This window comes from Hemitrygon akajei, chromosome 3 (genome assembly GCF_048418815.1).
Source record: "Hemitrygon akajei chromosome 3, sHemAka1.3, whole genome shotgun sequence".
Taxonomy (NCBI): Eukaryota; Metazoa; Chordata; class Chondrichthyes; order Myliobatiformes; family Dasyatidae; genus Hemitrygon; species Hemitrygon akajei.
Genome location: NC_133126.1, coordinates 37428889 through 37451951, shown reverse-complemented (window position 1 = coordinate 37451951; position 23063 = coordinate 37428889).

Sequence of the window (23063 nt, the reverse complement as noted above, 5' to 3'; positions counted from 1 at the left end):
TGGAAAATAAGGTACTTATCAGCTTCTAAATATTGTAAATGGTGGCAGTTGATAAACTCTCTCTCCATGAAGTTCACTTTGTTACTTTGCTGCTGAGAGTTGTGACTGGCTACAGTGCAATACTATCAATGCTGCTGATCCCAGCTAACCTTTGTGAACAAACGTGCAGATCCAGAGGTGGCAATCTGCAGGGCCATCCTGAGAACAGAAGAGACAGAGGCACCCTTCCCTGATATCCGCAGCCCAGTAGTTTCCACTGCAGGTCACTGAGTGCTCTTGTCTAGGAAGGAGACGGCAGGCCTAGTACCTAGTGGGAGATGGGAGAGGGCTGTCTAATTGTGGGTGGTGGGGAATGAGACTTCTGATTGTGGCCGTGAATTTGGCTTATCTGTCCCCTTCCTGGCCAAAAGAGGCAATGACCATACACATTATGATCAGACACCTCATGAGTGAGTTCTCAGGGAAAGTTGCGAAGAATTCTAACCACCCACCAGTCAGGAGAGATGTGAATACTTTATCAATTGAAAACCTAGTCCTAAGTCACTTAGACAGAGTAGATGTGGAAAGAATGTTTCCAATAGTGGGAGAGTCTAGGATCTGATATGCTAAATGGTTATAGATACTGTTATGTGCCCCTAGGATTCATATGTTCTGTGGACAATCACTTTAAAATGTCAGGAGAATGGCTTTTGGACACTGTTTGAATTGTATTAAGAGAGAGAGTGGGAGGCGTCCAGTGCAATGAGAGAGAGAGAGAGAGACAGAAACTGTTCGGAAGATTGAAGTTATGGTTTCCCTGAAAGTTGTTTACCTTTCTGCAAGGACTCCTGCCTGCTTGTAAAGTTCTTACAGAGAGAGGAGGGCAGAACAGGTTGATGGACAGCTGGTGTCCAACATTGGAGATAAAAACCAGGTCCGCTGTTACACAGAGAGACACACCATGAGACACACAGTTTCGGACACTGAATGAGCTTTGTTGCACCCACAGGAAGGTGGGGTTTTTGGAGGATCAATTCAGGGAAATCGATCAGTGGCTCTCACAGTGTAAAAAGGAGTGACCGGTGAGGAATTATTTGTGTGTCCACCCTTTCCTGGGTGATAATTCCATCACTGAAGAACGGTCACACGTGTTATGGTCATAGTCGGTGACTACAACAGGATTTCGGAAGACAACAGGAAGATCGACGGCATCAGCTCACCTCTCACCTCTCTCTCTCTCCAATGTTACACAACATTTCTCAAGGCTAACTACCTCAAACTGAACTGAACTCTCTTCATCATCGTAAGACTGTACCCATTTACCCCTAGGTTTGAAAGTGCCTAGTTTTGTTCCTATTTCCACACTTATATATATCATTGCTAACCTGGTTGATATATTTGCATTTATAGTACTGTATTGCATAGTTACTAATAAACACTATTAGTTTATAGCAATACCAGACTCCAGTGCGTCTCCATTTCTGCTGGTTCTTTAACCCGGTCACGGGGTACGTGACAATACATACTTAGACAATAAATTTTACATTGAACTGCTTTTGAGTTTTGAATTCCAAACCCTTCAAATCATGGAATCTTTAGTGCTCACCTGAGCTGGTAGTTGAGGGATCAATGTAATTATCTCACCTCCAACAATGCTACATCCCTTCAGTTATCTGACAATGTGCTTAAGTCCTGGAATAGATAGGAGATCTACCAACTAACCCAAGTCAAGTCTTTTCAAAGAGGTGAACGATAAGAATGCCTTACTGTTGAACATCCAAGATTCCCACGATTGTTGTAATGGGTTGAACAATAGCAAAAGTAAAATCGCTATTCATGAATACAAAACTATCATCAATTCTAACAAAACTGTGGGAATTTATTATATAGGCTATGGGAACAGAGTACTGGAGAAAACCAGAGTCAATATTGAAAATGCTGGAGGAATTCAGCAATCCAGACAGCATCTATGGAAACAAGTGAACAGTCCATGCTTCAGGCCAAGCCTCTTCATCAGGACTGGACAGGAAGAGGAGAAGTCATGGTAAGAAGGTGAGGGGAGGGAAGGAAGAAGTACAAGGTGATAGGTGAAACCAGAAGGGTGGAAGGGGTGAAGCAAAAAGCAGGGATGATGATTGGTGACAGAGACTTCTCTTTCTTTCCAGTCCTGATGAAGGGACTTGGCCCGAAATGATGACTGTTTACACTTTTCCAGCATTTTGTGTGTGTTGCTTTGGATTTTCAGCATCTGCAGATTTTCTTGTGTTCACTGTCAACTTTGGTTTATGAAAGGAAATTGGTTTTGATAATCCATTGGGGCTTTTTGAGGATGGAACTAGCAGAATAGATAAATGGGAACCGATGAATGAAGTATGTCTTGAATTTCAAACGGCAATAGACAATAGACAGTAGGTGCAGGAGTAGGCCATTTGGCCCTTCTAGCCAGCACCGCCATTCACTGTGATCATGGCTGATCATACACAATCAGTACCCCGTTCCTGCCCTCTCCCCATATCCCTTGACCCCGCTATCTATAAGAGCTCTATCTAACTCTCTCTTGAATGCATCCAGAGACTTGGCCTCCACTGCCTTCTGGGGCAGAGCATTCCACATATCCACCACTCTCTGAGTGAAAAGTTTTTCCGCATCTCAGTTCTAAATGTCCTACCCCTTATTCTTAAATTGTGGCCTCTAGTTCTGGACTCACCTGTCAGCGGGAACATGCTTCCTGCCTCCAACATGTCCAATCCCTTAATAATTTTATATGTCAGTCAGATCCCCTCTCATCCTTCTAAATTCCAGTGTATACAAGCCCAGTTGCTCCAACCTTTCAACATATGACAGTCCCGCCATTCCGGGAATTAACCTTGTGAACCTACACTGCACTCCCTCAATAGCAAGAATGTCCTTCCTCAAATTTGGAGACCAAAACTGCACACAATACTCCAGGTGGGGTCTCACCAGGGCCCTGTACAGCTGCAGAAGGACCTCTTTACTCCTATACTCAATTCCTCTTGTTATAAAGGCCAGCATGCCATTAGCTTTCTTCACTGCCTGCTGTACCTGCATGCTTACTTTCATTGACTGATGTACAAGAACACCTAGATCTCATCTAGGCATCTAATAAAGGGCCACACTGTGCAGGATTAAGAAGTGGAGAATACATGATGACAGGTAAAGACTGGATTTCATGCAGAAAGCAGGAGAATATGAATAAATAGGTCATGATCCAAATGGCAACAGATAATTTCTCTGTAACTGTAACACCGTATTATATTACAGTTTTACCTTTTGTGTTGTGTCAATGTACTAATGTTTGGAATTATCTGTCTGGACAACATGCAAATCAAAGCTTTTCACTAGGTACATGTGACAAAGATAAACCAATGTACAATTATGGGTGGTCACAAGATTCAGTAACCAGGTCCTCAGCTAATTTTGATCTATAATTAAAGAGTTATTTGAATGGGCAGAGCATTATGTATCGAAATCTGATTAAAAACATAATTAGGTGAGAAAGTGATGTCTGCCTAGGGATGTGTGCATCCTAACTGAGTGAAGAAGAAATAAACAAAATATATAGGCAGGGGAACAGCAGAACAGTGATTTTAAACTAACAAATTTCATTGAACAAAAAGATCTAGGATACTGGTACACTGAGTGTAGAAAGTTAATATGTAGGTCTAGCAAGCAATTCGTAAGGTGATTTGTTTGCTAGTCTTAACTGAAAAGGGAGAAAACACAAGATGAAGGAATTTTATTTTATTTCAAATGCAGAGGCCGGTGGAGAGTTCACATCTACAATTCTGGGTGCAATTTTAGTGTGTTGGCTTTAGGGAATGTCTGGGACAAGATGGAGGTCAAGATTGTTCAGGTGACAACATTTTTTTTCCAGTTAACAGATGAACAAAGGCAATCAGAGAAGGAAAAAAAAGGCAAAAAGAAAGGGACATGCTGGTGAACACCCAGGGTGTAGGACAGAGCAGCTGCTGGAGCTGTGAAAGAAAGTGGAATCAGGCAGCATCAGTGGAGATGGCACAGAAATATAATACTACGGGTGGACAATATTACATCACAACTGGCACTTTTGACATAAACAGGCAGGACTGGTTATCTGAAATTGTTGAATTCAATCCTTGCGCTGAAAGGCTACAATATGTCCAGATGCAAGATGAGCCACTGCTCTTTGATCTCTCATGGGGCTTTATCGGAACTGAGACAAAGTTTCCAATAGAGAAGTCAGAGTATGTACAGGAGAGCTGATTAAAGTGATAGATAACTGGAAGCTCATGGTTACCCCTATGGACTGATTGGAAATGTTCTGTAAGGGAGATACCCTGTCTGTGCTTGGTTTCCCAGTGTAGATATACAGAGGGAACTTGGGGGTCCAAGTCCATAGTTCTCTGAAAGTGGCAACACAAGTGTAAAGGGTGCTTGCCTTCCTTGGTTGGGACAGAGTACAGAAGTTGGAAAGTCATGTTGCATATTTATAAAAGTTTAGTTTGGCCACACATAGAGTATCCTGTGAAGTTCTGGAACCCACATTAAAGGTAGAATGTGGAGGATATGGAGAGGGTGCAGCAGCAGGGTACATAAGACTACGGTAGTGGGCCACCTCTCAGATAATGATGAGTCAGAGTACAGAAAGGAGGTAGAGTGCCTCGCGACATGGTATCACAACAAAAATCTTTCCCTCAATGTCAGCAAAACAAAAGAAATGGTGATTGTCTTCAGGAAGGGGGACAGTGCACAAGCTCCTGTTTAGAAGGTTGAGAGCTTCAAGTTCCTAGGATAACCATGGCCTGTCCTGATCCAAATACGATGACACAATCACAGCCAAGATAGCTCACCAATGCCTCTACCTCAGGAGGCCGAAGGAATTTGGCATAGTTGCATTGACCCACAAGAATGTTTATCAGTGCACCATAGAGAGCATCCTATCCAGACGCTTCACAGCTTGGGATGGCAATGTGACTGCAAGGAACTGTAGAGGGTTATAGACACAGTAGAGCACATCAGAGAAACCATAGACTCTATCTACATTTCTCACTACCTCAGTAACGTAATCAGCATAATCAAAGACCCCCCCCCACCCCCATGGGGCAGAAGATACAAAATCCCGTAAGCACAAACCATCAGGCTGAAGGATAGCTTCTATTCCATTGTTGTAAGACTATTGAATAGTTCCCTTGTACGAAAAGATGGATTCTTGTCTTCACAATCCACTTTGTTAACATTGTATTGTCTATCTGCACAGCAGTTTCTCTGTAACTACTACACTTTAATCTGCATTCTGTTTTAGTTTTACCTTGTACTAACTTAGTGCACTTTTGTACTGAACTGATCGGGTCAAATTGTATGTAAGACAATTTTTTTCACTGTACCTCAATACATGGGACAATAATAAACTAATTTACTCAGAGGTTCACCAAGATGTTGCCCTTAGCATTGTCAATGATCTCTTCCATCTGTCCAACAATCTCTCTGACTCACTTTGGTCCCTTGGGTCCAGAGGGATGTTGTTTCATTTGGTGATATACATGTATACGATCGAATGCACAATAAACTTGAACTTGAACTTGGATTAGAGAGTATTACCTCTAAGGACTAATAAAATTTGTTTTCTCTAAATTATCAGAGGCTGAAGGGTGACCAGACCGAAGTTTATAAAATTATTTGAGGGATGCACAGGGCAGACAGTCAAGATATTTTACCCTACGGTGGAAAAGCCATATACCAGAGGGCAGCTTTAAGATTAGATGGGGTGGTGGTAATTTAAAAGAGATCTACAAGGCATGCTTTCTTTTTTTAAGAAAACACAAAATGGTAGATGGCTGGAACATGCTGTCAGGCGATGTAATGGAAGCAGACGCAATTGTGGAATGGCTCCGAAATAGTTTCTGAGAGCAGCTTGTGGTTCAGCCCTCTAGGGGATCTGCAATTCTGGACTAGGTGTTGGGAAATGAACCAGATATGATTAGAGAGTTTAAGAAACAGTGATCATAATATGATAGAATTCACCCTGCAATTTAAGAGGGAATAACTAAAGTCAGATGAATCAGTATTACAGTGGAGTAAAGAGAATTACAGAGGCGTGAGAGAAGAGCTGGTCGAAGTTCATTGGAATGGGACACTAGCACGGATGATAGCAGAGCAGTAATGGCTGGAGATTCTGGGAGCAATTTGGAAGGTGAAGGATAGATACATACCAAAGAAGAGGAAGCTTTCCAAAGGCAGGATAATGCAACCGTGGCTGACATGGGAAGTCAAAGCCAACATAAAAGCAAGATGGAACATATAATAGAACAAAACTTAGTGGGAAGTTAGATGATTGGGAAATTTTTAAATACTGACAGAAGGCAACTAAAAAAAAAACCATAAGGGGGGGAAAAGATGAAATATGAAGGTAAGCGAGCCAATAACATCAAAAATAGTACCAGAAGTTTTTTCAGATATATAAAGAGTAAAAGAGAGGTGAGAATAGATATTGGACTGCTGGAAAATGATGCTGGAGAGATAATAACAGAAGACAAGGAAATGATGGATGAATTGAATAAGTACTTTGCATCAGTCTTCACTGTGGAAGACACTAGTAGTAGTTCGAGAGTGTCAAGGAGCAGAAGTGAGTGAAGTTGTTACTAGGGAGATGGTACTTAGGAAACTGGAAGATCTGAAGTTAGTTAAGTCACCTGGACCTGATGGACTACATCCCAGGATTCTAAAAAAGTAGTTGAAGAGTTTATGAAAGCATTAGCAATGATCTTTCAAGAATCAACAGATTCTGGAATGGTTCAGGATGACTGGAAAATAGCAAATGTCACTCTAGTCTTCAAGAAGGGAGGGAAGCAAAAGAAAGTAAATTTTAGGCCAGTTAGCCTGACATTAGTGGTGTTGGAATCGATTGTTAACAGAACATAGAACGTAGAATAGTACAGCACAGTAATAGCCCTTCGGCCCACAATGTTGTGACAACCCTTAAACCCTGCCTCCCATATAACCCCCCACCTTAAATTCCTCCATCTAGTAGTCTCTTAAATTTCACTAGTGTATCTGCCTCCACCACTGACTCAGGCAGTGCATTCCATGCACCAACCACTCTCTGAGTAAAAAACCTTCTTCTAATATCCCCCTTGAACTTCCCACCCCTTACCTTAAAGCCATGTCCTCTTGTATTGAGCTGGGGAAGAGGTGCTGGCTGTCCACTCTATCTATTCCTCTTAATATCTTGTATACCTCTATCATGTCTCCTCTCATCCTCCGTCTCTCCAAAGAGTAAAGCCCTAGCTCCCTTAATCTCTGATCATAATGCATACTCTCTAAACCAGGCAGCATCCTGGTAAATCTCCTCTGTACCCTTTCCAAAGCTCCCACGACCTTCCTACAGTGAGATGACCAGAAATGGACACAGTACTCCAGGTGTGGCCTAACCAGAGTTTTATAGAGCTGCATCATTACCTCGCAACTCTTAAACTCTATCCTTCAACTTATGAAAGCTAACACCCCATAAGCTTTCTTAACTACCCTATCTACCTGTGAGGCAACTTTCAGGGATCTGGGGGCATGTACCCCCAGATCCCTCTGCTCCTCCACACTACCAAGTATCCTGCCATTTACTTTGTACTCTGCCTTGGAGTTTGTCCTTCCAAAGTGTACCACCTCACACTTCTCTGGGTTGAACTCCATCTGCCACTTCTCAGCCCACTTCTGCATCCTATCAATGTCTCTCTGCAATCTTCGACAATCCTCAACACTATCTACAACACCACCAACCTTTGTGTCGTCTGCAAACTTGCCAACCCACCCTTCTACCCTTCTAAGGATGTGGTTTCAGGGTACTTGGAAGACACATGACAAAATAGGCCAAAGTGGACATGGTTTCCTTAAGGGAAAATCTCGCCTGATAAATCTGTTGGAATTCTTTGAAGAAATGACAAGCAGGATAGATAAAGGAGAATTGGTGATTGTTGTGTACTTGGACTTTCAGATGGCTTTTGATAAGGCACTGAACATGAGGCTGCTAAACAAGATAAGAGCTCAGGGTATTACAGGAAAGATACTGGCATGGATAGAACATTGGCTGATTGGCAGGAGGCAAAGAATGAGAATAAAGTATCCTTTTCAAATTGGCTGCTGGTGACTAGTGGTCTTCTACAGGGAACACAAACAAGAGAAAATCTGCAGATACTAGAAATCCAAGCAACGCACAAAAAATGCTGCAGGAACTCAGCAGACCAGACAGTCCTGCCAAAGGGTTTCAGCCTAAAATATCGACTGTACTTTTTTCATAGATGCTGCCAGGCCTGCTGAGTTCCTCCAGAATTTTGTGTATGCTGCTTGGTCTTCTACAGGGGTCAGTGTTACATTATATGTCAACGACCTGGAGCAGCGATCGAAGGTTCTGGGCCTGTACTTGTAGAATAATGAGGGAGGATCTCATTGAAAGCTATCAAATGTTAAAAGGCCGAGATAGATTGGATGTGAAGAGAATGTTACCTTTTGTGAGGAGTCTAGTCCCAAAGGACACTGCCTCAAAATCTGAAGACGTTCATTTAGAGCAGAGATGAGGAGGAATTTCTTTAGCCAGAAGGTGGTGAATCTGTGGAATTTGATGTAGCAGGTGGCTGTGGAGGCCAGGTCACTGGGTGCATTTAAGCTGGAGGTTGAGAGGGTTGGGCATGAAAGGTTATGGAGAGAATGGGGTTGAAAGGGAAATGGATCAGCCATGAAGAAATGATGGAGCAGACTTGATGGACCAAATGGCCTAATTCTGCTCCTATGTATTATGGTCTAATAAGTTTAAGAGGCATTTACACAGACACATGAACAGGCATGGCGGGATATAGACCATGTGTAGGCAGATGTGCAGTTTAGATTGGTATCATGGTCAAAACAGACTTAATCGGCTGAATGGCCTGTTCCTGCACTGTACAGCTCTGTGTTTTATAGGGCAACCTATATCACAAGCATCAGGACCAATACACTAAATAGGAAGAAACGCATGTGAAACTCTGCAGCAGTTGAAAGAAGGGCTTAGGTTCCTGAACAATATGAAACAATGAAATGAAAGAACAGTTTTGTATTAAAAACTGCAGAAATTACTTGTTCCCAGTTCAGGCTCAGCACCATCTTGCCTTGCAAGTAAGGAAAATGTGTCATATGATATATTTGGGTACTATGCCTGCCATGATTGAACATTTGGTTGTGTATGCAGCTGTGAAAGAGGGACATGGGGTTTTATGACTGCTGTGGTAGAAATGAGGTTAACAGGGTATTTGTTGGGAAATGGCATTAGACTACTCATGTGAGGTTACTGAACTTCTTGTATTCAGGCTAACAGGGCATTTGCTTCACAGTAAAACCATTTGCCGGGACCTGCACATTGCATCTCATCTTGGAGAGATGCAGTTGTTTTAAAGTGGAGCAAAATAATATTAAGTTCTGCATTTTCACTTTAAAAATCATTTCACTGTTTCTCATTTACCTGAGCTATTAATCATACTTTCTTTTATAAATGCAAAGTTCCTTTGGACAAGAGCATGTATCCTTTGATTCCTATTACTTTTCATTATCTGCAGTGTCCCAATTCTCTGATTCACTTATGATATCAAATACTTAAGATGCTGAATCTAAATTGTCCTTCGACCCACTTTTTCTGGCGAGCTATCATTTTCATTTTGAATCAATTAAATGAACCCTAGACCAGCGGTTTATATTCCTTCTCTGAAACCATTTTATTAAGATGAATAATCTGCTATGCCTCAGTTATCTCCTAAGCAAGCCTCTCACATATATTTATGGATTTACATTTCAGAATCATAAATCAATTGAATTTCCACCTCATTTGTACTCTCTGGCCTCTTGAATTTAAACTGTCACATTGTTAAACTTATTAATCTTTTTTCACACTTCACTTATCTCCAACAGCAAAGGACTTGTTGGCTGGGTCCAAATTTACCATCCATAACTATTGCTTTTGTGAGCCAAGGTGAATAAAAATAGAAGTTTTAAATGTGATACAAGTGCTGCTTAGAGAATTGTTTCACTGAGTGGCAAAAACAATTACTGCACAAAAAAAACTTGATTAAAATACAGACATAATGATGTTTCTGTGTTCTGTATAGTTCCTTTAATGGACCTGTAATAAACAAGCCAGAAAACGGGAAAGCAAAATAGAAAAAAAAATCTGATTTAGATTTTTAAAATGTGATGCTGTTCTCTTAAAGACTCTAAAACAATCTATGGGAAGAGAGATGCAATACTCCAAATTTCAAATTTATTTTGACATGGGTTGTGTCATTCATTCCTTCCAGAAGAAGTACCATGATGTGGCAACCAGTCTGTCAGGGGTGGTAGGTGGGAATAATGCTCTGATGTGAACTATGTGGATGAATTGAAGGTTAACTCACCAAATTGGCTGATCACCACCAATGCAGACCATGAAACAAATCTGTAAACTGAGGAAAAAAAATTCTACTTTGACATCTTTTCCATATGGTTCTCTTATTGAGGAGGAGGCAGGTGACCTGGAGACTGGATCAAGACTACAGCCAATCAAAAGTTGTGAGATTACTAGCAACTGAGAGGAAGGTGGAGTGAGGGGGGGGGGAAAGAGAAGGAGTGGCTGAAGCTGATTAGCATCTTGTTAGGAGGGTGGCCTGAGGATTGCCAATTAGTAGAGCTCATCTTAGTGAGATTCCAGTTTGGAACAGAGCCGTTAAACCTAGTTGTTCTGAGAGCAAGCACAAGTAGTTATTCCCCTGATTATGTACTCTAGATTTCTCTGCCATGGTTCTGGAAGAGTGATGCATGGGGAATGACGTCACTGGTTGCATATCTGATGCAGAAGTTGTATCTGACGCACGAGCAAAATGCATATTTGTAAGTGCTTGGTCACATTTCCAGAGTAAAGTAACATGAAATAATTAGAAAATAATTATTGTAAGTCAGTTACTTATTTATATATTTATTTAGCAATACAGCATGGAGTAGATTCTTCCAGACACACCACCCTAATAACCCCACAACCCCGATTAATCCTAACCTAATCATGGGACAATTTACAATAACCCATTAACCTACCCAGTGCATCTTTAGACAGTGGGAAAAAAGCAGAGCAGCCAGGAGAGACCCACACATTCCGCAGGAAGGAAGGAAACTCCTTACGGAACAGTGCCGGAATTGAACTCTGAACTTCAGAACAACCCCAGCTGTAATAGCATTGTGCTAGGCGCTACGTTGCCATGGCGCTGATGTGTTAAGTTCTAATAAAGTGCTGCTGACCTGGTTCTTTCTCCACAGATGCTGCTGGACATTCTGTGTATTTCTATTAAAGAACAGGATTATTATTCTGTTTCTCTCTAGAAAATGTCTACTTTGTATTGTGTAGCCTTGAAATAAAAGGTGCTACATGATTACATTTCTTGGCAAAAATGCATCAACCTGGTAAAAGATTAAAATAGAATTTACAGGCTGCCGTAAAAATCTGAAAACACCTAAATAATAAGCATAAGCCAAGCTAGACCTGAGGCATATCAATCACTGCATCTCCTAATTCTCCCAACTCCCATCCTTAGGTAAAGGACCTTCACAGCCCTGGTTTATAAAGAAAGAAATTTGGGGTAAAAAATACATAATAAATACATCATGAATTCAGATTACCTTCTCTTTGCTGCTATGGATCTCAAAAATGCCCTTTGAAAGATCAGATTAGGTTCTCTCTGTGACAAACGACAGCAGCAGAGGGAAGGAGTACTTTAAGTATAGTAATAAATGCCTCTGTTTTGCTGGCCACATTTATTGCTCTACACCAGTGAAGAATATAAAATGCTTCCAAAGTAGCCAATATGTGCTTCAAAAGGTAATATTTCCACTGAGAGAATGCAATTACGTCATCCGAATCTAATCCAATACATGCCAAAACACAGAGGAGAGAAATCCTTTTTTTTTGTTAAGTTGAATAGAGTAATGCTAAGAAACCAAGACACTAATAAATTCTACTAATGAGGCCATGTATGCAAATACATTGAAGAAATTATTTAATTCAGAAATAAAAAAGGAATGAACTTTCTTATACAACATATTTCACCAGTATTCCAAAGTGCTTCTAGGCCTGAGGATCAGACATATAAAGAACTCTTTTAATCCACTAACAATGTAAATATTCAATTCTTACATGCAAATTTGTATAAATTAATATATACTGCCATTTATAATCATTTTTTCTTGTCACTGTCTGGTATTTGGAGTACTTTTTTCACCTGATTACAGAAGTAGGTGGATACAAGTGTCAGCTAAACGACTTCATGCATCATTATTCATGAATTCCTTCCATCCTAACAATTGCTCTTTCTATCACCTGGCAGCATTTCATAAGGAAGGGACCCAAGGGCCTATGCTGCCGATTACGAGGATCCTTCTTTGGGAACATTGGCATATTCGGTCCCAAAGATTCGGTGAATTAGCATGTGAACATGACACTTGTGCAGAGTGCAGAATGGTCATGTTACTCCTCCAATTGACAGGTGGTATTTAGAAAAATGTCCTGAAACTTGGTTCCTGTCAATATGAACCTGATTCTTGCCAACATAAACTTGGTATAGGGAGCTGACCCTAGTCAAAACAAGATCTACTGATATTTTCTTTTTGCTATAACATACTAATGAAAAATCAAGGTATGGCATGTGAGGAAAGTGCTAAATCAGACAAATCATTTCCTGATTCCTCCTTAATATGTGCAGTAGTGTGTAATGATGTCCTGGGTATGACTCTGAACTGCAACCAGTGATGAGACTCTGATTGGGGACTTCCAGAGCTTTGGGGAAAGTGGAGTTACCCCTTAGTCATTCATTGCTCCCAGGGACACTCTGACCCAAAACAGTAGCACCTGCAAGGGTTCCTGCTCAGGATATGAGCGAAGGCCAACAGAAGATCCGGCAGGTTCAGTAACTGAACTTATGACGGAGAAGGCGGATGAGCTAGGACCTCAAATGACAACGGCTATAGTACAGGCGGATGAACATTTGGGAAGAGAAATCGCGATTTCTTCAGTTCGCCCAACAGAAGGCAATAGCAAACCACCGCTCCTAGATACTAGGTTTCCTAGAATCTATTTGCTAAGAAAACCATGGTCTAACTCACAAAATGTATTGCACAGCAACAACAAGAGGATCTTCAAGACAATTCTGAAGATGCTTCACTCAGTAGGGTTGATTCTGGGCAGCTGGGGATCCCCGACCGTCATCAAGCTACTGCTCATAAAATTCAAGCAACACAAAAGAAAATTATTGCCGCTTGGAATGTAAGAACCCTATATCAAGCAGGAGAACTGAACAATGTGATAAATGAAATGGAAAGACTAAAGATTAACATCATGGGAATTAGCGAAGTTCATTGGATAGGTGCTGGAACATGTCAGAATAGAAATAAAACACTAATTTATTCTTGTGGAACGTCCCATACTAATGGAGTAGGAATTCTTATGGATGAAAACATGGCAAAAAGTGTTTTAGGACATTGGGCAATATCAGAAACAGTGCTCCTTGTTAGATTCAGAGGACAACCATTTGATTTAGCAATTATGCAGGTATATAATGACAGATGGAACAAATGAGGATATAGATAAATTCTATGAAGAGATGAACAAGCAAAGAATGGATGAAAATCTCAAGATATTGTTATTGTCATGAGAGATCTAAATGCTAAAGTAGGACAAGGTGCTGATGGAAATGCCAAAAGAAAATTTGGACTAGGGGAAAGAAATGAAAGAGAGGTGAAAAATGGGAAGAAAAATGAATAATCAGGTCATTATGAATACCTACTTTAAAAACTATCCAAGACGCTTGTTGATCTGGAAAAGTCCAGGTGTTAACACCAGAAATCAAATTGACTTTATTGCTGTAAACCAAAGATTTAGAAACTCAGTGACTTAATGCAAAACATATCCAGGTGCAGACTGTAATAGTGACCATAACCCAGTAATATGTCATGTAAAAGAGAAATTTTAAAAACTAAAGAAGCAAAAACCTGAACAATCCCTTGACTACTCACAATTAATTAAATAAGAAAACTTAAGGCAAGAATTTACAATTGAAGTAAGGAATAGATTTCGAAGACTAGAAATAGAATCTATTGAAGATGATAGCAATCATGTAGAAATGAAATTTAACTCTTTAAAGGATGCCTTGGTAGAATCAACAGTCAATGATTCCTAAAAAAGAAAAAAGCACAAAGACTAAATGGATAACCGATGAAATCAAAAATCTAATGGAATCAAGGAGACAGAAGAAAGCAAATCCTATAGAATATAAGTACTTAGATAAAAAAAATTTAAAGGCTTATGTCAAAAAGCCAAAGAATGGTTAAACCAGGAATGTGAGCAACTAGAAAGAATCCCTATTACTGATCCAAAAAGGTTACATCAACAAATCAAGAATATCACTGGTAAAAAGCTCCTCTGTTCTTCAGGTGGATGTTTGAAAGCAAAGGTCGGTACCATAATCATGAAAAAAGATGAGATTATGAACAGATGGACTGAGTATATTCAGGAATTGTTTGAAGATGATCGAGGTGAAAAAACAGAAATTAAGAAGAACATTGAAGGTCCAAGTATTTTATAATCTGAAGTTCGTAATGCAGTAAATAAGATGAAGAAAGGGAAGGCAGCAGGTCCTGATGAATTAGTGATAGAACAAATTATCACCCTTGAAGATTACGGAATTGAAAAACTTACTGATTTAATCAATGACATTTATGAGACTGGAATAATACCAGAAGAGATAAAAAAAAAATCAGTATTTATCACTCTTCCTAAGAAACCTGGAGCAATAGAATGTGAATTATATAGGACCATAAGTTTAATGAGTCATATCACTAAAATACTTCTAAGAATTTTGATGACAAGAGCTAAAAGTAAGATGCAAGCTGAAATAGGTTTAAAAAAAATGTGGTTTTGTGAAAGACAAAGGTACAAGAAACGTGATATTGATGTTAAGGATACTACCAGAATGAGCTATTCAAGTGCAAAAAGATTTGTTTGTTTTATCAACTACACAAAAGCATTTGATAAAGTGAAGCACAATAAGTTATTTGAAATATTACAGGAAACTCTAGATCTAGATTCGAAAGACCTCCGCCTAATCAGAATCTATACTGGGAACAAACTGCCGCTGTAAGAGGTGAGTCAGTTTACGAAAATCAAGAGAGGTGTTAGACAAGGGTGTGTTTTCTCCCCCGATTTGTTTAATGTGTACAGTGAAACAATATTACAAAAAATAAGAGACATCTTGGGAGTCAAAGTTGGTGGTGAAAACATCAATAATTTCAGATATGCAAATGACACTGTGTTAATTGCAAGTACAGAGGAAGAACTACAAAACTTAATTGATATACGATAGTTGTTGAAGAAAGTGCAAAAATGGGTCTATCTATCAATTGCAAAAAGACAGACTGTATGGTGATATCCAAAAAAGGAGAATCCTATCTGCAGGCTGAGGGTAAACGGGGAAGACATAAAACAAGTACAGAACTTTTGCTTCTTAGGAAGCTGTGTGACATCAGAGGGCAGGTGCGACATGGACATCAAAAGAAGAATAGGGATGGCAAAAGACACCTTTACGAGAATGAAGAGTATACTGACCAACACCAAACTAGGCATGACAACCCGCCTCAGAGCACTGAAATGTTACGTTTATCCAGTTATGTTATATGGCTCAGAATGTTGGACAATATCTAGTAACATGAGGAAATGAATTGAAGCAGCAGAGATGTGGTTTTTGAGGAGGATGCAAAGAATATCATGGACGAAACGAATATCTAATGAGGGTGTCATGAACAGAGCAAGCACAAAAAGAGAAATAATGTATGAGATAATGAAAAGGCAACATGACTTCATTGAACATGTGATTAGGAAAGAGGAGTTAGAATGCACGGTAATTATGGGAAAGATTGAAGGGAAGAAGGCAAGAGGAAGGCAAAGACAAATGATGATGGAGACAGCAGCCACAGAACTGGAAATGAATACCAATGAATTGATCCACTTGACCCGAAACGGGAGTGTGTGAGCCATAGCAGTCAAAGCTCAAACTGGGCATGGCACCTGATGGTGATGATGATGAGTGTGTGATGCAAAATTGTGGTTGTAAGACAAAATGGTGTCAGCTTGGAATGTGGTAAAAGCCTGAGGATAAGCATGGGTGCACATTCGTGCGATTGGATACTGGTGAAGAATATTTACTTCCTTACTGTTATGTACCTAAGCCAAAGGTTGCAAGAGATAACAAGGGTCTGGCTGGTACAATTAGAGGGTGGAAAAAGTACAGCGGTAAAGTCACAGTATGTTAGATACTTGAAAAATATAAAAAGGGGCGCTTACTTGATGTAAATGGGAATCTTCTCTTAGGCTGCTTTGTAAATACTGCTGAGAGTGAAGTGGGGGGAGGTTGGGAGAGGGAGAAAGGGAGGGAGATGGGGAAGGGGTAGAGGGGGTAGAGAGGGGTAGTGAAGGGTAAAGAGGTAACAAGGGGAAGAGAGAGCACTGTTGGGAATTTGTGGTTCTCTCGGGCAGTATATTATGGGGTGTAGCTTAGTGATTGGTTGATAAGTATTATTTTGTGTCCTTCTCTACTTCATTAACCATTTTTTTCTGTATTTATTCTTTATATTACCCTAATAAAAATATTGTTATAACTTTGAATATATGTACAGTACATCCTTTGTTTATGAATACCTCTTGCTGCTGAATCAGAAAAGAACAAAGGACTAATTTAACAATATTTGCAACACCACTCTCCCCATCAGTGTGTTTCAGACACCCACCACTCCAAGTGTGAAAAAACTTACCTCTGGCATTGCCTAAACCTACTCCCACTTACCTTTAAATGCATGTTTAATTCTGGCACTCCCTTTAATATTCTCTGCTATTAGCCATTGCTGCCCTTGGAAAGAGATGCTGGCTGTCCGCTCTATTCATGCCTCTCATAATCATAAACACTTCAGGTCATCTCTCGTTGGAGTTGGTTCTTGCCTCTCTCCATAGTGCGCAATTAGAATCTCTGCGTCGATGGTGAGTTTGCTAAAATCCAAGATAGCTTATTTCAGGTGGAATCAGTCATTCTTTATTTTTCCACTGTTAGCTACCAAGACTATGCATGAAGATTTTTGACTACAAGAAAGCTCCACCCATCACTCTCTGATACTCTTTAGAATATGACTACTCTGTAATGGTCTCCCTAAAAAGATGCAGAAATTTGATAATCCAAACAGAAGGGAATGAAGTTTGACCTTGGAACTCTATAGTGACACACATCGAAGCTGCAAGCACAACATAGCACTGTACAACTCAATTTCTTAATATCTGTCAATATTATGCATGGCTTGACCATATTTTAACATGGTTGCCATTTACAAACTACCCTTCCCTTGTCCACACTTTGTCCACGTGGATTCATCAAGCTTCAAGGCCCTTTACTGTCTCTAAAATATATTTTTCTCTGCAAGTTCTACACCATAGCCACAGGAGTTGTGAGAAAAGTCAAGTGGGTTATATCCAAATCTTTAAAGTGATTAATTTTTCATCACTTGTGTTTGTAATTTAACAATGTCAGAGACATATTCCGGAAGACAATGATGCCACCAAACACTACTACCATGGGCGACATTATCCAGGCGATTGTCAAAACTGTTTCTTTCACTTCTTTTACATCTTATTTTTCTTTTAAATGTGGTTCTGTTATGCTCGAGCCTGTGATCTACAGTTTGACTGTGTGTTTTCGGGCCAATTGGCCGATCTGTCTCCAAGAAGGTTCTGGGAGGCAAGTGGCCTTGAGGCCAAGAAGCTTAGAGACATGGCACAAGACCATGATGTGTCAAAAAAGGTTGATGACTTTGAGGCAAGGAGTGTTCAGCGCTGTCTACAAACTACTGCTGGAAAGGTTTCTGTGTGTGAAGGTCTCTCTCCCTCTCGCTTGCTGCTCCCAATTGGAATTGGTCTCTCTCTCCTTCGATGCAGTCAGACGATGGTACCGAAATTCTGGGTCTGCCATTTATGAATTGAACTGCAGTTCCTGGTCACTCCTTTCCCTGTTACTACTTTGCTATTTTGAATTAATTTGAATAGGGGCAGCCTGCAGATAATGAACACTGAGCTGAACTGAAAATGGACTCTTTCAATTTTGTGTTTTATTTTCTGTGTTTTCACTTGTTCTTTCTTGAGGAGAAGACGAAGCTCAGGGCTGTATACTGTATACATACTTTGATAATAAATACTTCCAATCTTTTGAATTCTTTGACATTACAGAAACAACAATTATATGGTCAGACCCCACTTGGAGTACTTTGCTCAGTTCTGGTCACCTCACTACGGGAAGGATGTGAAAGCCATAGAAAGGGTGCAGAGAAGATTTACAAGGATGTTGCCTGGATTGGGGAGCATGCCTTATGAGAATAGGTTGAGTGAACTTGGCCTTTTCTCCTTGAAGCGACAGAGGATGAGAGGTTACCTGATAGAAGTGTATAAGATGATGAGAGGCATTGAAAAAGTCAGAGGCTTTGTCCCAAGGCTGAAATGGCTAGCACGAGAGGGCATAGTTTTAAGGTGCTTGGAAGTAGGTACAGAGATGTCAGGGGTAAGTTTTCTATGCAGAGTGTGTTGAGTGTGTGAAATGGGCAGCCGGTGGCGGCGGTGGAGGCGGAAATGATAGGGTCTTTTAAGAGGCTTCTGGATGGATACATGGAGCTTAGAAAAATAGAAGGCTATGGGTAAGCCTAGGTAGTTCTAAGGTAAGGACATGTTCGGCACAGCCTTGTGGGCCGAAGGCCCTGTATTGTGCTGTAGGTTTTCTATGGTTCTATACTCCGGTCAATCTCCAGATTTGTAGCTAATTTTCTGTCAGGACAACTAGAACATGATGTAGCCCAAAGCTTTGTAAGAATACAGAAGGATACTGGCAATTGCAAACCTCTAGTGTTTGAATTGTGTTACAGGCTGATGAATGATACCTCTTACTGGTCAAAGAGGATTATCTAACTAAGAAAACAATCTTTCGTACCATCACTTTGACATTTTAAAATCCTCTTAGCCAGTTAGAACAGCCATGTATATTTCAGCATTTTATGAAAATCCTGTTTAAACTATCCATTGCACAAATCGAACATAAAACCGGCAAACCATTCAGTCTTTCCTCACCTACCCAGTAAGATTTTGTAATTCCCATAGGTTTTAAACTTGAAAGTTCTCCTCTTTCTGAGAGTTAATGCCAGCTACCCATTTTCCTCACAGAAAGTCAAAGGTTCATAATATACAATCAGTTCAAAGTAAATTTATTAAGTACATACAGTATATATTGCCATATACAAACCCCCCAGATTCAGTTTTTTGCAGACATACTCAATAAATCCATAATAGAATAAAAACCGTAATAAAATGAATGAAAAGCAACACCAACTTCAGTGTTCAACCAGTGTGCAAAAGGCAACAACCCGCCAAATGCATAAAGAAAGAAATAAAACTAATAAATAAATAAGCAATAAGTATTGAGAACATAAGATGAAAAGTCCTTGAAAGTGAGCCCATAGGTTGTGGGAACATTTCAATGATGGAGCGAGTGAAATCAGGTGATGTTATCCCCTTAGTTCAAGAGCCTGATGGCTGAGGGGTAATTGCTGTTCCTAAGCCTGCTGGTGTGAGTCCTGAGGCTCCTGAACCTTCTTTCTGATGGCAAAAGCAAGAAGAGGGCATTGTCTTGGTGGTGGGGGTCCCTGATGATAGATGCTGCTTTCCTGTGACAATACTCGGTGTAGATACGCTCAATGGTGGGGAGGGCCTCACCCATGATTGACTTAGCCATACACGTTACTTTTTGTGGAATTTTCCATTCAAGAGCATTAGTCTTTCTATACCAGACAGTGATGTAGCCAGTCAATATACTCTCCACTATACATCTATCAAAGTTTCTGAGTTTTAGATATCCTGTGAGTCTTCGCAAACTCCTAAGGAAGGAGAAGTACTGCCGTGCTTTCTTCATAATTGCCCTTCCATGCCCATGACACTGCTGGTGTTTAGTGAAGCAATGAAGTTCCTCCACATTTGACTGTTCTTGACCATCTTCACTATTGTACCCCAGGTGTGGCTCTAGGTCCTTGTTCTGCTTCTACGGTATGGCGCCATGTTGTCTTTGGTCTCCAGTGTTTTCTCTGCCCTTCAGGGGTCCAATGAAGTGCTGTCTTGATGATGGAATTGGCCTCTCTTCTCCTCACGTGCCAAGCTATCTCCAACGTTTCCTCATGATGATTGTGGCTATGTCCTCTTGATGACACTGAAGGTGTAGGGTATGGTTAGAGATCCTTCTTGGCCAGAAAATAAGGAGTATGTTCTAAAGGCTCATGGTGTGGAATGATGACAGTTTAGCAAGGTTCTGCTCTGTCATGTGCCAGCATCCTGACCCGTACAAAAGTGTGGACAGGACACAGCTCTGGTACAGCTTCACCTTGGTGAGGACCCTGTACTTGGTTGGTCGCCACATGCAGTTCATTGATCTGAAGATGTTTCTAGCTTTGCTGAGTCTGCACTGAATATTGCCCTTGGTCCCACCATCCTGCTGAATGATGCTGCCCAGGTAGGTAAATCTACCGGTGCTGGGTAAGTTGACACCATATGCCTCTACATTGAGGGTCATGGTCTCAGTCTTGCTCTGGCTGACTCTGAGTCCAACCTGTCCACTAAAGGTACACAGACACTGAGTTTTCTCTTGCATATGTTGGTTTGTATGTGATGGTAATGCATCCACAAATTCAACATCTTTTAGAGAATAGAGTCCACCTAATGCCTCTCTGCTCATCTTTCATTGTTTGCCTCATGAAACAGTCAGTCAACAGGTTAAACGATATCACCAGCATCACACAGCCTTGCCTCACTCCTAAGTTGACTTCAGAGCTCAAATCGCAGTCCCCAACTGTGGAGGTGAAATTAGTATGGAAACTCTGGATTCTTCCTCTGGTGATCTATTCAGTAATACCCAAAACTATTCTATCCATCATGCTTCTTGCTCTTTCTCAGCTGTCAAAAGCATACCTTTCTTATCTCTCACTGGACCACTGGATCTGGCCTGGAACTTTCTGCATACCAGTTTTGATATCTTGTATCCATTTCCCTGATCACCTGCTTCAGCCTCCACTGCAAGGTCTTCCACATAGACTCTCTTATACTTTCTTACAAGTCTCTTCACTTTTTTGCTAGTTTCAGTGTATGCTAGTTGAAGTTTCACCTTAATCCATGTTGGCTTTGCATTTAACACTTTCTTCTTAATTTTCTGTCTTTAAGGTGGTCCATGCTTCCTTCTGTATTCATTCTTTGTTCTTCTTTCCAGCTCTATATCCTAGACAACCCTCGCTCATCTGCTTGAAGACTGAGGCAATCTGATTCTACATTGTGTCATTCTTTTCTACTGAGACATCCTGGTCAAGGTCTTACAAGGCCTAAAATCTGTTCTTAAGCTGAATGGTGAAGGTAGATATCACAATGGTTTCCTTGAGCTTCTCAACATTGAAATGCCTTTGTACATGTGTTCTGGCCGCAGTGCTTCTCATCTTGAGTTTCATCACTACTACAAGAAGTTGATGATAACTTCCTGTATCTGCTCCTTTCGTCATCTTTACATCCTGCAAGGATCGTCTCCACATACCATTGATCACGTCCATTAGGTGTGCACCATGTCAATTTATGGATTTCACAGAGTAGGAAGATGGCCCCTCCTATGAACAGATTGTTCATGGCACAGAATTCCACCAGGCTTTCCCCATTGTATTTGATTGTTCCACATCAAGATGTGCACATGACCCTAGTGAAATGTGAGGTTCCCCCCCCACTTAAGATCACCCATGATGGTGATTATGTCATGGGTGGTGTTAATTCTACCTCCAATTGCAGCTGTTCATAAAATACATCCTTTTCTTCAATGTCACTGTCATTAGCTGGGGCATAGCACAGGATCACAGTCATGTTCACTTGCTTCCCTTTCAGCCTGACTCTCATCAGCCCACTCACTGTTGATTGGTTTCCACTCCAGCGAGCACTTCTCAAAGCCTTTCTTCAAAGTGATAGCTACACCATCATGATGCCGACCATCTTCCCTTCACGAGTATAAAACTGTTTCACTGGTTTCTGCCTGTAGTCTGCCAGACCCTGTCCATCTGTTTTCACTGACACCCAGTATATATAGGTTGTAATGTCACATTTCTGCAGTTATTTGTGCTAGCTTGCCAGTATTGTACATGGTTCATACATTCCAAAAACCAGTTTTAATCTTGGTCTTGGTGGTGTTCAGAGCTTCTATCATCACACCAGCAGCTTCTTCTTGGTATTCACTACTGTCAGTCATGCAAGTCTCAGGTGAGAATGAGGAATACCATCGTACAGATATAGGATTCTTCATTGCTGTTTCCATAACAATTTTTTGACCATTCATGGTTGTTGGCCCTGAGCTGAACATCCAAACTTAACCACTCTTAGTCTGGCCTCTACCCTTTGAGCTGTTTGGTTTGGGTGACCCTTGCACGAACCAAAGCACAAGACCCTGTCTCCAGCCAACATAGCTCTGTGGGTCATTGAGGTATGCAAGCCTCCAAACCCCATGACAAGGTTGTGGTCCTCTTCGAGGCCCAAAATGATAACATCGAAGAATTTAAAGTTGCTGACCCTCTCCACATCTGATTCTCCAATGAGGCCTGGCTTGTGGACCTCTGGTTTCCAGCTCCTGAAGTCAATAATCAGCTTCTTGCTGACATTGAGTAAGAGGTTGCTGTTGTGGCACCATTCAGCTGGTTCAAAGTTCAAAGTAAATTTTATTATCAGAGTGCATATACATCACCACATACAACCCTGAGATCCTTTTTTTCTGTGGGCATACTCAGCAATTCTATCAAATAGTAACTTTAACAGGATTAATGAAAGATCAAGTAGAGACAACAAACTGTACAAATGCAAATATAAATAAATAGTTATAAATATCGAGAGCATGAAATAACAAGATAAGAAGTCCTTAAAGTGAGATCATTGGTTGTAGGAACATCTCAATAGATGAGTGTAGTTATCC